The sequence below is a fragment of the Anopheles merus genome, unplaced genomic scaffold (assembly GCF_017562075.2).
Source record: "Anopheles merus strain MAF unplaced genomic scaffold, AmerM5.1 LNR4001230, whole genome shotgun sequence".
Taxonomy (NCBI): Eukaryota; Metazoa; Arthropoda; class Insecta; order Diptera; family Culicidae; genus Anopheles; species Anopheles merus.
In genome coordinates, this window is record NW_024428810.1 from 1 (window position 1) to 15,213 (window position 15,213).

Sequence of the window (15,213 nt, forward strand, 5' to 3'; positions counted from 1 at the left end):
CCACTCGTTCGTGAGCGGGTTGTAGCATTCGGCCGTCGCCAGATCGTTTCTCGCCGTCGTACCCGCCCACCACGTACAGCAGCTTCCGGAGCGAGGTGACGCCGGCCCGCGACCGGCGCGAAATCATCGGCGAGATCGTCATCCACGCGTTCGTCTTGGGTGTTGTAGCACTCGCACTCGTTGTGGATGGCGAACAGCTGCCGCCGCCCACCGCAAAGATGTACGATCGCATACCCCGGGCGGCGCTCGAGCGTCCGCTGGCTCACGAGGGAGCTGCGCTGCTCGGGCAGCAGGTGGTACTTCATCGCCTCCAGCAGCAGCTCCTTGCAGTGGGACTCTTCCCGCACGAGCGCCTCCGTTTCGACGCAGTTCATGAGAAACTCGCGGCTGACTAGCGGCAGTCGGACGTGCGACATCAGCTCGGATATGTGCTTCTTGCGCTCGCTGAGATCGTGCTTCACCCAGTTCAGCACCGCCATGAACACCTTCTCCTCCGAGCAGATGTTTAGCTGGCTATTGGAAATCAAATCCTGCACCTGTGTGGGAAATGGAAAGAGAAGGGAGAGAAGGGGAAGAGAAAAGTAATAATCGTTTTTTTTTAAATTAAGTATGGTTTGTTACGTTATTTCTAGCAATGTTACTTGTCTGTCTATCATCTTTCTCTTTCGAAGTATATTTGTTTACTGATTACATAATATAAACAGTTGTATATTTATTATATTTTTTTCAATACCAAATTATATTGAACGACTTCTGGTATTTACTGATATTTTACTACTAACACACTCATTAAGATTGGTCATTGGAGCTAGTCTCATGGTAGCCTTGCCGGTTCTTACAACTCCATCAGTGGATCGTCGTCCATCCGGACCATCCTCGGTAGAAATAACTATCTGATTGACGTAAGCTTTTACTTGAAAAGTACTTGTGCCTTGAGTTAACCTACGCCCCAGCATAGTGTGTTGTTAACCAGGGCAATTACATTGTGCTGAAACACGAGAGCAACAGCCAGAAATAAACAGAAAATATGAAAGTGTAGCCTACAATAGAGACCCTTCGAAGTTTGCTTTGCTGTTGATAAGATACTCAATGTCCAATGGACCAAACATTAACGACCTTTTACAAGACTCCTCTTAACCGAAGGACGAAGAAGTATGGTGAAGTCAGTGATGTGAAGCTCATTAGCCCAAGCTGCTACTTTTCTTGTGGTTTCGAGTGGGCATAAAAGCATCGTAATTATACCACACAACAGGAAAATCTGCATTGAATGGATCTCTGGATGGTCCAACAGACCGTAGTAGTTCATGATGTTCCTGCTACGACGTTAGCATACTCAAGACATGAGTGAACAATAGTACAGTAAATCCTTAAGATCGTTAGACATGCAACAAACAATAATTCCGTCAGCTTGTGAATTCGATTATCTTGGGCAACTCTTGTTCACCCTTTTTGTATATGTTTTGTACAATTTGTCCATGGGAAATTTTTCAACAAAAATCTTACTGTTAATTGCAGTGCTACTAATGATATAAATAAGTCGGTTATGTTCTGCTATAAATATTGTTGGACGTAATATTCAATTAATCGCCAATCTAATGTCGAATTGTAATGGTAAACTGTTGACTAGTGCGTTCCTAAATGTATTCTGGTCAATGCAACAACTTTTTTCTCTATGATACTCCGTTCAATTGGTGGTAGGTTCCGATTTCAGTAGGTTCTAAGATACAATCGCTAAAAAAACTTATCACACTCCGGTAGAATAATTCGACTTGGGTTCCGTTTGAATTTAAGTAGGATTCGATATGGATTCGTTAGTGGGATTCGCAACTGGGATTCGAAAGAGACTAGAATATTAAACATACATTGAACAAGGGTCTTGCTGTTTACCATAATAAAACCAGTGTTATTTCGTAAATACATTGTACGATTCACTATTTTTGACATACTTAAGGAGAGCAATACACAATCTTTTACAATCAACCCTCTTTTATTTGAGAGCCGATGGGACTGTGAAATAAGAGCGATTTTTGAAATTCGAGAGTTTTCCGATTAGAGGGTATTTAATTTAAATATTTTCACATTCCCGTATTATCTACAAATCAATAAACAATTTAATTGAAATTAGAACAGGCTGTAATGAGGGTCGATAAGAAACCGCATATCGCAAATTTCCGAAGTCGAATCACGCAGTATCCAGTCAAAATATAGCAAATGTTCGTGTAATGTTAAACCCAACATTAGAAGTTATAGTCACAAACTATATCTTATGATTTGATATTGAATAAAGGTCCGCGTATCTCAGGAACTACCTGTACTAATTATGATGTAAGTACTGAAATGTTCAATGATTAAGAGTGAAACAGATACCCCCCCCCCTCGATGCAAACTACAAAAAACGCTATACCACAAAGATTCGAATCCCAAGCAGGTTTGGGATTAGAAGATTCGAATCCCTTTAGAGATTAATTTTTCTCATCACTAGAGGTTTGATTGCGACTTGATAGAAATTCATATGAAATTGAGATTCGGATTCGCTTGAGTAGTGATTTCAGATTCCTAATGTGTGCAGTAAAAATTGATTAAAAGGCATACAATTTTGCAATTATTTTCGGCGAATTTTACATTAACTCGTTTCTCGAAACATAAAAATTACGTGCATAACTGCTTGAATTCTTCCCCCACCTGGGAATGAAAAGCTACATGTCCAAACATTACGCACTTAACGAGAGCACTAAAAATCAAATAGCAATGATGAATGCTCCCACAACAACTGCAATGGAGTTTGGATCGGTTGCTAGCTTTCGTTGAATGCATCTGTATGCCAATTTCCTCACATCACACTGACACGCACCAGGGAGGAAGGGTACAAGTGTGTAGTCTATTTTATCAAATCACTTGCCAACAGAATTGAATCATGCTTTGGAACCGATTCAACGCAGCATACCTCATCAGATGGAGCATGGAAGCTGGCACAAAGATTAATTAATTTTTCACGCAAAACAAACAACCTGTCGTGTTTTTGTGTCGAGATCTCGGAAATTGGTATTAAATTATAAAACAGTACTGCTGTGTTTGCCCGCGAATCACCCGTTGAAATCGTGCGACGATGGTTTCACATGCTCTGGGGCACACCACCGCGGTGGCAAAGTTGGAGCAAAAGCACTTTAATTTACGGCATCGTCGTTTCCGATGCTCTACATTCGTTTGCGAGTGGGGGAAATGTATGTACGTCCACCGTTGCCAGGAAGTTTGATGTACGGGAGTGAGTCGTGTGGCCAAAATGCGTTCCAGGAAATGTATTCCCTACCGTTCTGGCCTGTATATTTCGATTGTTTTTCGATATGTTTTCCCGTGGAACGCCATTCGTTGGGTTGGTGGAACACAGAAAAACAAACGCCGAAACTCGTAAACCTATTTCCCGAATGATTCATGGCCATCGAACGTTTTTCGCCATGCTGGAGGAACTCCCTTTCCTCGCTACTACTATCCAGGACAATGCTATAATACGGGAGGACCTGCCTATTATGCCATCCACCTGAAAATGTAACCTAGTTCGAGGGTTCCCCAACTAGTGTTGCGTATTATTTAATGCTTGCCGATACGCATCGACAAAGACAGCCGTAAACGTTTCGGGATGACTTGCGCTCTGTCCCGGTTTTCCAGGTCCTACAGTTACGTCGATGCGTATCACTGTCCCAAAATGCGCACCACGCGGCCACAGGGGATAAGTGAATGTTTATTTACCTCATTAAATCCGAGCAATAAAAACTCCTCCGTGCCGACGACTTGCTGGAAGTTCTGCAGGGCGTACCGGTGGGATCGGGAGTGTAGTTCCTTGCACGAGTGAGCATCTGAAGGAAGGAAGGTAGACAGAGAAGACAATACATGAAATGATCTAAAGATGAAAATGAGAAAATCGGTTTATTGCAATAAGCAGCCCTGCTTTGGCCACCCAATATGGAGGAGCATTTGGCAAAGCGAGCCATATTAAAGGCTCACCAAATGGGCATTACACCCGGTTGACGGTACCAGCGACCAGCGTTAGATTATGGAAATAGAATTGTTTTCTATCCGCTCTGAGCAATTTGTTGGCACCGTGTTGGGTTTGGCCTTTGGAGAAGACTTTTCGTTCAATGGAATGCGTTTAGTAAACGGAGCAACATGAATAAAAGAATAACCTGCTTTTGTCTAGTTATTAAAGGCATAAAGAGGAGAGTTTAAGCAGACGCTCAGCTTAAATGGACCAAACAGAAAGTAAAAAGGAAGAAATATAATGTACTCTTATACTTATATTTTGTAGTTTGACTTTTTGGGGAGCTTTTTGAGACTTATGCTGCTTTTTGAAAACAAAAACTCTTTAAATTATTAAAACATTTCAAAGAAAATAGATCAATAAACAATCTACGTTTCAGCAATAAAATCATCCTTAAAAATGAATGCTTAAAAATTATCGAAAGGATCTTAAAAAAGCATAAAAATAAGCTAAAAAAAGATCTTCATGGCATGGTTATATGCTGCTGGATGAAACTTTGCCATTTTGTGACAGTATTCTTAAATTTTCGAGCAAATAGACAAGCGTAGGGTGCAACCAGTGCTGCAAAATGTCATGAGCATCACGAAATATTCACCAACGAAAACAATGAACGTATTCGTGATAGCTTGATGCTCATTGCTGATGCTCAATGAGAGTGCGTCATGACATGCCGAATGTGACGTACGAATGCTTGAGTCAAACGCGATACTCTGACTGACAAGGTGAGCTTAATGCCGGCGCATCCATAATCATGATTTTTTTCTGACTGTTTCAGTCACCAACACTCATGGCTGAAAAAAAGCTCAAATCAGCTCACGTACACAGCTGAGATGATCAGAGGTAACACTCAAAAAGTTGAAGGACCAATCCAAGGTGGATTTAAAAATATCAGGTGGTGGACTCTAGTGCATTTTGACAATTCGTCACTTGACGTAAGGTCCCCAGGATTCAAACTTTGTTTACATTTATTAATTTTTTCCATATAATTTATCTGCCGCATTTTTTCGATTAAATATTATTTAAAAATTTATTTTGGACTTTTCGGGTTCTTATTTAACATTAAAACATGGATTAAAGTGTGTTATTTAGTGTTATTCCGTGAATTTATTCTATAATTCATTGTGTTTTCGACATTTTTGAAGATAAAAACAAAGAAATCATTTTTTTTCAATTTTCATATTAATTCCTCATTATCTACGAGTCGCATGGACAATTTACGTGAGATTAGAACTCTTACTCACATGATTTTAAATTTCATGCATAAACAAATCATCAAATCTTTTGTTGATATATCTCATTTTTTCGACAAAATCAATAGACACACAAAAATGCACATAATAACTAAGAAATCTGTTCTATTTGCTAAGCTTTGTGCGCGGAAACCAATGGTTAACGGTTTTAAAATGACGTAAAGTCCCTCAACTATGGCGACCCCCCAAAGGCCCTAATCCACCACCTGATATTTTTAATCCACCTTGGACCAATCACAAGTTTGGTGACATTTTTTGTAGTCCCAACTCTTGGTCACTCACTTGGTCACGACATTTTCTCTGACGATGATAATTACGACATTCTTGGAACATACTTGGCAAGAGGTCTCAAGCAAAAAAATGAGCATACTTTCTCGCTCTGTCTGTTTTGATTGTCTGTCGGATCAAACAGAGCGAGAAACAATGCTCATTATGTTTCTTGAAACCACTCGGAAGCACCGTATATCTCTTATGACTATCGGGATAATCACCGGCTGAAAATGTGGAGAGCAAGTGACTGACCAAGAGTTGGTTGCACACAGTGTCACCAAGCATGTTATGGTCGCACCAACTGTTTGAGTCTCATCTATGATCATCACAGTAGAGCTTGTGACACTGACATTATTTTGTTTCAACCAGAATTTGTCATGACTATGTTAGAAACATTTTGCAGAACTGACCACAGTAAAAAAGTCGTAACATAGTCACTGATCAAGCGATGGTTGCAAAAATGTCATGAAGCATGTATTGGTCACACCAAACGTTTTGATGATCACAATTGAGTACGTGACGCTGACATGGATTTTGTTTCGGTCAGATTTTTTATGTCATTGACGGTGACATTTTGCAGCACTGGGTACAACTTTCCAACTCTCCAATCAATTCTGTTATTTCAAGTAAAACCCATGACACTGGACGCCATTGAATTAGTATCCTAGTGGGTGAAGTAAGGAAGCAAGTGAGAAGTAAGTAGCAATTTTGCCTTTTTGGAGCGAGTCCAAATTCGGTGGCAAAATTTTATATCATAACCATCTGGGGTTGATTTGGTCGAGGGTTGGAGTTTTTTTCGCCGCACACGTACACTAAAAGACACTCTCTTAGTAGGAAATCCCAAAGTCATGTAATAATCCATACCATATCTCCAATACGGTAATCGACCGTCTACCTTCTCTCATTTAGACAATCATTAGATGCAATCAACTAAATTACCATTCACGCAACTCCAGGCCATTGGAAAGCATTTATCCCCATCCCTGTCGCACATCGACCCGCACCCAATTAAGATGCATAACCAATGCCGGAAGCGAACCCGAAATCGAATGCATCGATCGAACGACCTCACCTTCCGGGACAAGATGTCGCGAACGGATAACGGTCACGTCCGCTTGCACTACAAGGTTACAGTACCGCTTGCGAAGAGGCGGCGTAACACGTGTTACGCGCGAAACGCGTTGGCGGCGGCTTCGTCATCGTCGTCACACAGTCTATGCAATATTGCATGGCCGATGATGGGGTGCAGTAACACGCGGTCTAGTCGGGGCGAAGTCAATTACGTGCCGCGGGCAGCACAGACAGACGATGACGTTGCGGCAATTAGGCGCCGTAAGCGGTCAATGACGGCGACGGCCCCCGTTTGGGACAGACTATTACAAGCTATTAAGCAGACGCCACGGAAATACGGATGAGCTCGGATAAGTGGAGCTGTGTGAAAGTACCGAGTACCGGCGCAACTAAGTAATCGGTCACTCTTCCCGCCCACGGGATGCACGCGTAAGTGCACAGGGCCACCCCGGTGGCGTGAAAGTTCTACGACCCCCTTTTTTGTTGGGCTTTGGGCATTGCAAATAGGATTGGTACGTACCGGCGAAGCTTCGAATTCCCAGACAGTTGGAGGGATGGAGCTGACGTAGCAGAAACTTGCAGCACGCTTCACGGACCGACTGGATCTGCAGCAGGCTCGAGGCGGGAAGAAGTACCTGCACGAAGAGAAAGGAAAGAAAGGTTCAGGGCGGGTTGATTAGTACGTTCGCGTGCAACGTGGAGTAGGGTCCGTTGATCTTATTGGCGGCAAAAAAGATTATGTGAATTTTAATTGACCACTAATGAAGATAAATTGGGACCCTTTGGAGGTGTACCTTTTGGAGGGACCAAAAGGGACCCTTTGGAGGTGTACACTAAGAAGGGAGCGATTCAATTAAGGCGTATTTTTGCATGGTAATGTCCTCAATCATAAGCACATGTAGGTTTGCGTTTGTAAATATTAGATTCTAATTATCAAAAATTGTTTGATATTAATTGTTGATCGATGAATCATGTAAAATCAAAATGAAACACACGTTTCATTCATTGTAGGAGTTATTTTCAGTAGAAGTGGCCAGTAATAACTCATGCATACCTTGGAATATTCCTTCCAAAACGAATCATTCTTCCGTCTTTACAAGGTGAAATCCAATGAAATATTGCCACAATAAAACTAATTTCTATTCTTCTCAAGAATTGTATGACTATCATTACAACTTATAACTTAAATGATCTTTTATGGTCATTATGCCTTAGCTTAAACAGCCAATATATTAAAATGTTACTACTACGCAAAAAAAAACAAATGAATTAGAAATGAATACCAATACATTACTATCTACTTGAAGGGTTTTCCATGGGTTTTGGATGCTTCCCATCCCAGCCACTATGTATTGATCGTTCTCCACATATTTTTGAATTATTCCCACAGAGTATTGGCAACTCAGCCTTTTGACTCAAATTATTATGAAAAAAGGGAAACGTTCAATACATCGTGGGAACCATTAAGCAAATAACATACAATTGGGAACCAATGAAAAACTCATGGAAAACCCAGTATATAGTTGTGTAAAAATTCAAAGATGTATGTTCCCATCTCTGTATATTCTACATTCGCTAATATAGATGTTACTGAAGCATATTCAAAAGTTCCGTTAAGACAAGGCCTCCCGTCAATGAGCAATAATTATTTTAATTATTCAATTTCGATACTGTATAAAAGAAAGTTATTGGAAAAAAGTGTCTTGCTAGTCTTTCGAGACTTAATTCATTACCACGCAGCCGGATAGTCAATCATTGCTACGGGCGGACGGTCCATTCTGGGTTTGAACCCATGGCGGACATGTTATAGAGTCGTTCGAGTTGACGACTGTACCACGGGACCGCCTTGCTCGTAAATTTTGATTTAATTGTAAATTAATTTTAATTTAAATTACTCATACTAGCAACTTTATATCAGCTTGAGAAGGGTTTTAAACATGATAAACAGATTTGTTAATTGAAGTAAAAGATATTTATTCAAATAAATAAATAAGTAGCGAAAGGAAAAGCTCGTGGTACAGTTATGAGCCAGTCTCGTGGTACAAGCGTAAATGACTTAACAACAAGCTCGTCATGGGTTCAAGCGCCAAAAGGACCATGTCGGCATACGTAGCACTGACTATCCTGCTATGGTAATAAATAAGTCATTGAAAGTTAAGCCCACTAGTGCTACATCCAGGCCTTGACCAACAACGGTTGTTGAGCCAAAAAAAGAAGAAAAGAAAGGAAAAAGTGAAATGGTTATGAGATTTACGTTTATGTAATGACGCGCAATTTCTATTAAGAAAAAGTGATAAGAAAGTAACATGAAAACCATATCCTTCTTATAGGATGCTGCAAACAGAGGCAAATTTGAAAGGTCTTTTTTATGCAGTAATGTTTTACGACGATCAGGTAAATCAGTTTTGTTACATTTTATGAAAATTATGGTCTCACTTGATGTCAATGTTAAATTATTGAGCAAAGGTTAACGAGTTACTGCAATAGTTAAATTAAAAACAAAATCATACCATGCCATCTCACCCAGCCGTGCTTAAATCATGTAAATTATGTTTATCGTTTGATTTTTACTGCTCAAAGTACTTCATCAAATATTTGCTTGCCTATTTTAGACAGCTTGATGAAGTATTTTTTGAAATTAAAACATGAAAGTACATTGTTTTATTGCATCCAACTCATGCATGATGTAAATGGCAAGCGGTGGTCTATGATTAAAAAACAAAAAGAGAATCAATCGATGATTGAAGGTACAGAAGGGCACATAAGCACACTTTCCTTTGGCGATTGGTCGAACCGATGTACCGAAGTGGGCCTTACCTGTACGTTATCCTCGGTGATGGTGATCTCACCACTGTACGCGTACTCGATGAGCTGCTTCAGTGACGAAGGGTCAATATCGTGCAGCGTGACCACGTCGCAGTTCCGCTCGAGCATGTCGTCTGTGGAAAATTCAATATTCCATTAGTACAGCAAACTACTCTTTGTTCGTCGACACCGACGGTGGATGGATTTGTCTGCGAATTGTTAATTGAATTCGCCAGCCCCATGGCAGGGATAATATTCCCATCGTAGCAGTGTGTTTTGCAACATCACCCGCTACCACCTACTTACCATTGAACATGGCGTAGAAGTATGGCGAAACTGAAGCAAGTATGACTTTGTGTGCATTGATCGTTTCACCCCCAACTTCCAGCGTAACATCGCACAGCTGCAAACAGGGAGAATAGAGAGAAGGGCGATGAAAAGTGGTGCAACAAGCAAAAAAACGCAACCAGCGTTTGGTGCAGAGTTTCGGGGGTTGATGCGGAACTCGGTTGTTGCTGTCTAGGGGCTAACGAACGAACGAACGGAACACTACGCAGACTACGCACCAATTGTACTAAATGGAAAATCCTGTTGAGTCTGAGCCGACTGAGCCCTACTCTACCATTGGTTTTACGTTTCAACTGACCCGTTCGTGCCAAAACGCTCAAGCGGGAGGACACAGAATCGTGCCAAAAAACTCAAGTGCAGCGTGTTGAGCCCCGGACTGAGCCGCAAATTTGATTGTCATAATTTGACTGTTGAACCTGTTTGACTGGTGGGAATGGCAATGTCGACACCCCCCGGTCGAGTGGCGCGGTGTCGGCCAACAGCAGCCGGATGTACGTTGGCAAAACGTTACCTGTGCATTCTGCCGCATGCGATTGATGGCGGAGAAGGAAGCTATGCAGTGGCCGGGGTTCTGGTGGTGGGCCTGCGGCAGTATGTCGTCGTTCGACATGTTCGGTGGGCTGAGATCGCTGGGGGTTTGCGTGGAGTTGCATGTTACAGTGGTGACATCCTCGCCGCCGTTTACCGTTTCACCGTTGGCAGTCGGAGACCTGGAATAGATTTACGTTTACGCTATTAGTTGCCGGCTTATATGTTGAGTGTTCGCGGGGATTATCGAAGCAATGGGGGAAATGGGGTGATTTGAATGTTGCAGCGATTTAAACGAATAAACTTTGTAGCATCCAACAAGGGAAAGCGAAGGGTCGTTAATTAACATTTATCTGTAGTTTAAATCGAACAGCGATTTAACCAATTGATTGGAGCTGTTCAGGCAACAGTTTTGGGGTATAAATTTCTCAACAACATGGAATAAGCATTCGTTGACACTACTGTTGGCTTACGGAATATTGATCAATACTTTAACCATGCTAGTTGCTTAATAAAAACGATCCTTTGGCGCAATTACCTTCTGAAGATTGAATCGTGAATTGGCATAGAATCGTTTAAACATTCAATAATTTGTTTGAAGTAAAACTTTAGTATAGCTCTTAAAACAGTGTAAATGAACTTTTAAACATTTTTAATTTTTTTTGACTTGTTAGACCAGGTATGTCAAACTGGCGGCCCGCGGGGTCGATAATGAATGCGGCCCGCGAGAATATTTTGAGAAGTGTTGAAAGCACTGCAAACCAAAAATCTGTTATTACTATTTGTCGAAGTGTTTTCAATTTTCCAGAGCAGGACAATCATTGTGTCGCTATATTTTTCTAAATTAACATTAATGTTCCCATAACATCCAACAAACTTATTTTACACGTACGTACAGAACAACCGAGACCCTTAAGAAACATTAAATCGAATGCAAACTCATTTGTTTTATGTTTCGATTAAATTCTGAATATTAGCATAATTTTGTGCAGACTCGATTGCACATTCTATATGGAAAAACAGATTTGCGTCAACTGTCTAGAAACGAAATAGGAATGAAAATAGCAAGATACACCCACTCGGAAACTTTGCAACAACTAGTGATGGATTGTCAAACCAAAACCAAAATGAAATGATTACGCTTAAAATAAAAGGATTTTGATTAAGTATTAAAATAAACGAAATGCCGAAGTTCTGTAATACATAGCTAATTAATAGGTTAGCTCACACAGCCATTTGCTTAATTCGCGAATCATTTCCCTTCAAGGGTAAAAAAAATGTTTGCCAATATTTTTGGGTTCATACACCACGAATCTGCGTCGGATAAAATTATCGTAATTTAAAAAAATTATTCATAAACGACGGATTCTTGTTATAAGAAATGAATATACCACCAGAGCATTCGGGACTTGGAAATTAGCGAAAACTTCAAACATTAGTTTTGGGTTCATACACCACGAATCTGCGTCGGATAAAATTATCGTAATTTAAAAAAATTATTCATAAACGACGGATTCTTGTTATAAGAAATGAATATACCACCAGAGCATTCGGGACTTGGAAATTAGCGAAAACTTCAAACATTAGTTTTCGCTAATTTCCAAGTCCCGAATGCTCTGGTGGTATATTCATTTCTTATAACAAGAATCCGTCGTTTATGAATAATTTTGTTAAATTACGATAATTTTATCCGACGCAGATTCGTGGTGTATGAACCCAAAAATATTGGCAAACATTATTACACGATTTATTACAATTTTTCTCTTGAACTGTCAAAAAATAGCAGGCAAATATTTTTGTTATTCATCCAGCTCGGATTGCTTATAAAAATATTCGCAACAGGCCGCTAGATTTCCCCTACCTCAATGAAAAAGTGGGGTTGAGCGATATTTTCTAACAGAACTGCCGTGTGAGAACGCGACAAATGAAAAATATCCTATTTAAATAATAAGGATAAAAGAAATTGCATGTGACTTTAAAATTAAAATTAAACATTTTTTAATAAAAAAGAGCACAGTGAAAAATAACAATGCAAATTTTTAAATAAGAAACGATTCCAGATTTGAAACGAGGAGTAAAAAAAGGGAATTTATTAAACAATGATGATTTTAAACAATATTTTATATAAATATTAAGGTATATTTTTTATTCTCAACTTTGCGGCCAGCGAATCACTGAAAATCTGTACTTGAGGCGCTCTGATGAAATGAGTTTGACACAGCTGTGTTAGACAATAATTTGGCTTTTATAGTTCTCTTGGGTCCTCGTCAATTGACCTGTGATATGCAATTATAGGGATTTTATCAGTCAAATTACTGCATTATTGTTAGCGTTTTGTGCGTGAAGTCATTTTAAAGCACTTGTTGATGTAAAGTGCGTTGAGAACGAACGACAGGTATTTGTTCTTAAATTTTTTATATGTACTGTCTTGTTAGGTATTTCGTTGGAGCGTTTTGTTTTATGCGTAGTCTATTATTGCAATAGACCTTGACATCGAGATGCTGAGTGTTTTTTGTAGTTGATTCGTAGGGCAACATTCACTTTTGGAGTTCATTTGCTCAACACGAATCTAGTCGAAATCAGAATAGAGGTGATTTGAAAAATCGTTCCGATGTCATACTTTGTGGCTGATTAAGAGATAAGAAGTACTTTGCGGAACTATGCACTTGCGCTTTTAAACAAGCACTTGGTGCTCTTTGGAACCTTGCGGCAGGTTAGCCTGGTGTATATGGTTCATGATGGAACTTGAAGGTTTGTTTATAAAGCGTAATTACATAATTAATACGTAATTACGTAATTAATATACACATACTATATGCTTAAACGAAACAAATCTTGTTGTTAATTTCATTGATGATGCATTGCTTGAAAATAAAAATAATCCCCGGCACCCTGGCATACAGGGTTTCCCACGATTTATTGGTCAGATCCCATGATTTTTGGTGCGTTCCCACGATATTTGGTCGTATCCCATAGATTTTTGGTTCGTTCCCATAATAAATTGGTATTTTCCGCTTGGATATCAATACAATGGGACCAAAAAATTCTGGGAAACGGCCAAAAAATCGTGGGAACGCACCAAAAAAATATGGGAACTCACTAAAATTGATGGGATCCAACCAATAAATCGTGGGAAACCCTGTAAGGAAGCTGCTTAGGCGCTATTTAGAAGGACCACCTGGAACTTTGATGCTGTTTATCTGATGCAAAAGGCGAATTCAAGCAGCGGGCTTTAGCTTTGGGAACATGCTTTCTCGTTCTTTCAAGCCGACCATCAAACAACACAGATTTGGTTTCTAACTGTCACAGATTGCTTGAATTAGTTCCTTCATTGAACTGATTAGTTGTCGTTCGTTCTTCTCAACTCACAGCATGATTTTTATGTGACTGAACTGAACTTCCAACTGCTTCTACTATATTTTTAGATCATTCCTTTTTCTATAGCGAATAGCCCAAAGAACGATGCATTTTGCATGAAATTACATTGTCTCAAGCCATAAAAAAGCGAAGAAACGTCGTAAAACGCAACCCACGCCATTATTTCCATAACCCACAGACACGGATGCGATCACCACCATGCATTCCCCGCACGTAAGTAGACGATGAGCTGGTAAAAAGCAACGAATCTACATTCATTTGCACTTCATTGAATTGCTTCCAAGTGTTTTAATTTCACTTCCACTTCCTACTGTCTCTCTTTCTAATTGTATTTTTACGTACTCCCGGTACTATAGCCTCTCCAGTACGTGCCTTCTATCATCTATCGTTAAAAACAGACTAAATAAGGCAAAAAAAAGAACCCATCGGTTTGCTATTCTTATCAAGCGAGCGAACGACACAGCATTTCTCACTCGCTTTATCTTAATCTGTCTGTCAGGAGATTTTCCCTTATCTGAGCAAGTCTCAAAGTTTGCTTCACTTCCATTAGTGGTTGTTCCACTTTGGAGCTGTGCTTGGAAGCACTTCCGTTGCGTGGTTCGAGTTTCTCCGCAGGTGGAGGGGAGGGCTTGGGTTACAAACAGCAGGATTCCCACTTTACGTTGTTGGCAGGGTGAAATGCGACAGTTGTAAAATTTATCCCACCCTGCGGTATGCACAACGTCCCGCTCCAGGAGCTTTTGTCAAGCAGCGTTGCAAACCCGAAAGCACAACCACTCGAAAGAACATCTGTCCGTTTCGGAATCGATGGCACATTTCCGGTAGGATGAGTATTTCAACACGGTGATGGAAACAGTGGTTGTGGAAGTGCAGGGACACAAATTGAAAAAAAGAAGAAGACGGAGTTGCTCTAACGCTTCGAAGGAAAGCAGTGGGACATCACGGCATGAGTTTTACAACATGTTTTTCTGCCGCGGGTGGTAAATGTAGTATTTTTGCTTGCTCTTTTACCCCCATCCAAAACACACACCAGATGGATTCGTACGAAAGTATCGAATCTGCTGGTCATGGTCACGGTAACCATGTTTGGGCGGCTAAAGGGAGCAGTTGCTGGCGTCAGCAAAATAAAGCTCCAGAAGGATATACCCAAGCGATGGAATGATGCTGATGTGGAGATTTCTTTTCCAGCTTTTGCAACGGTGTGAGTCAAAGATGGAAAAAGCATTTCAATGAAATTATGGTATAATGGTATGGTATTATGGTATAAATATTTGAGGACGGTATTGGATAAGGGGTCCTGTTTTTTTTGCTGACTTAACATATCTTAAATACGAGTGTTTCATTGTCATTGCGTTGTGCTTGATGTTCTTTTTCGAAATGATCGAGTTTTGGGACAGTTTGAACAGCTTTGGGCATTTATGTTGAGGTCTAGTCCATTTTGTATGGTACTGAACTTCGTAGAGAACAAACGAAAGTACCTCGTCCGAACATTATCAACATTAATTATACCAAGCTAAAAGAAGATATCTA

The 15,213-nt window shown here is 40.3% G+C and overlaps 1 pseudogene; it reads right to left on the reverse strand.

Annotated features, from left to right (window-relative positions):
- Positions 1-3: 3 nt before the first annotated feature.
- On the reverse strand, positions 4-14,073 carry LOC121603372 (annotated as a pseudogene).
- Between the last annotated feature and the right edge of the window lie 1,140 nt (positions 14,074-15,213).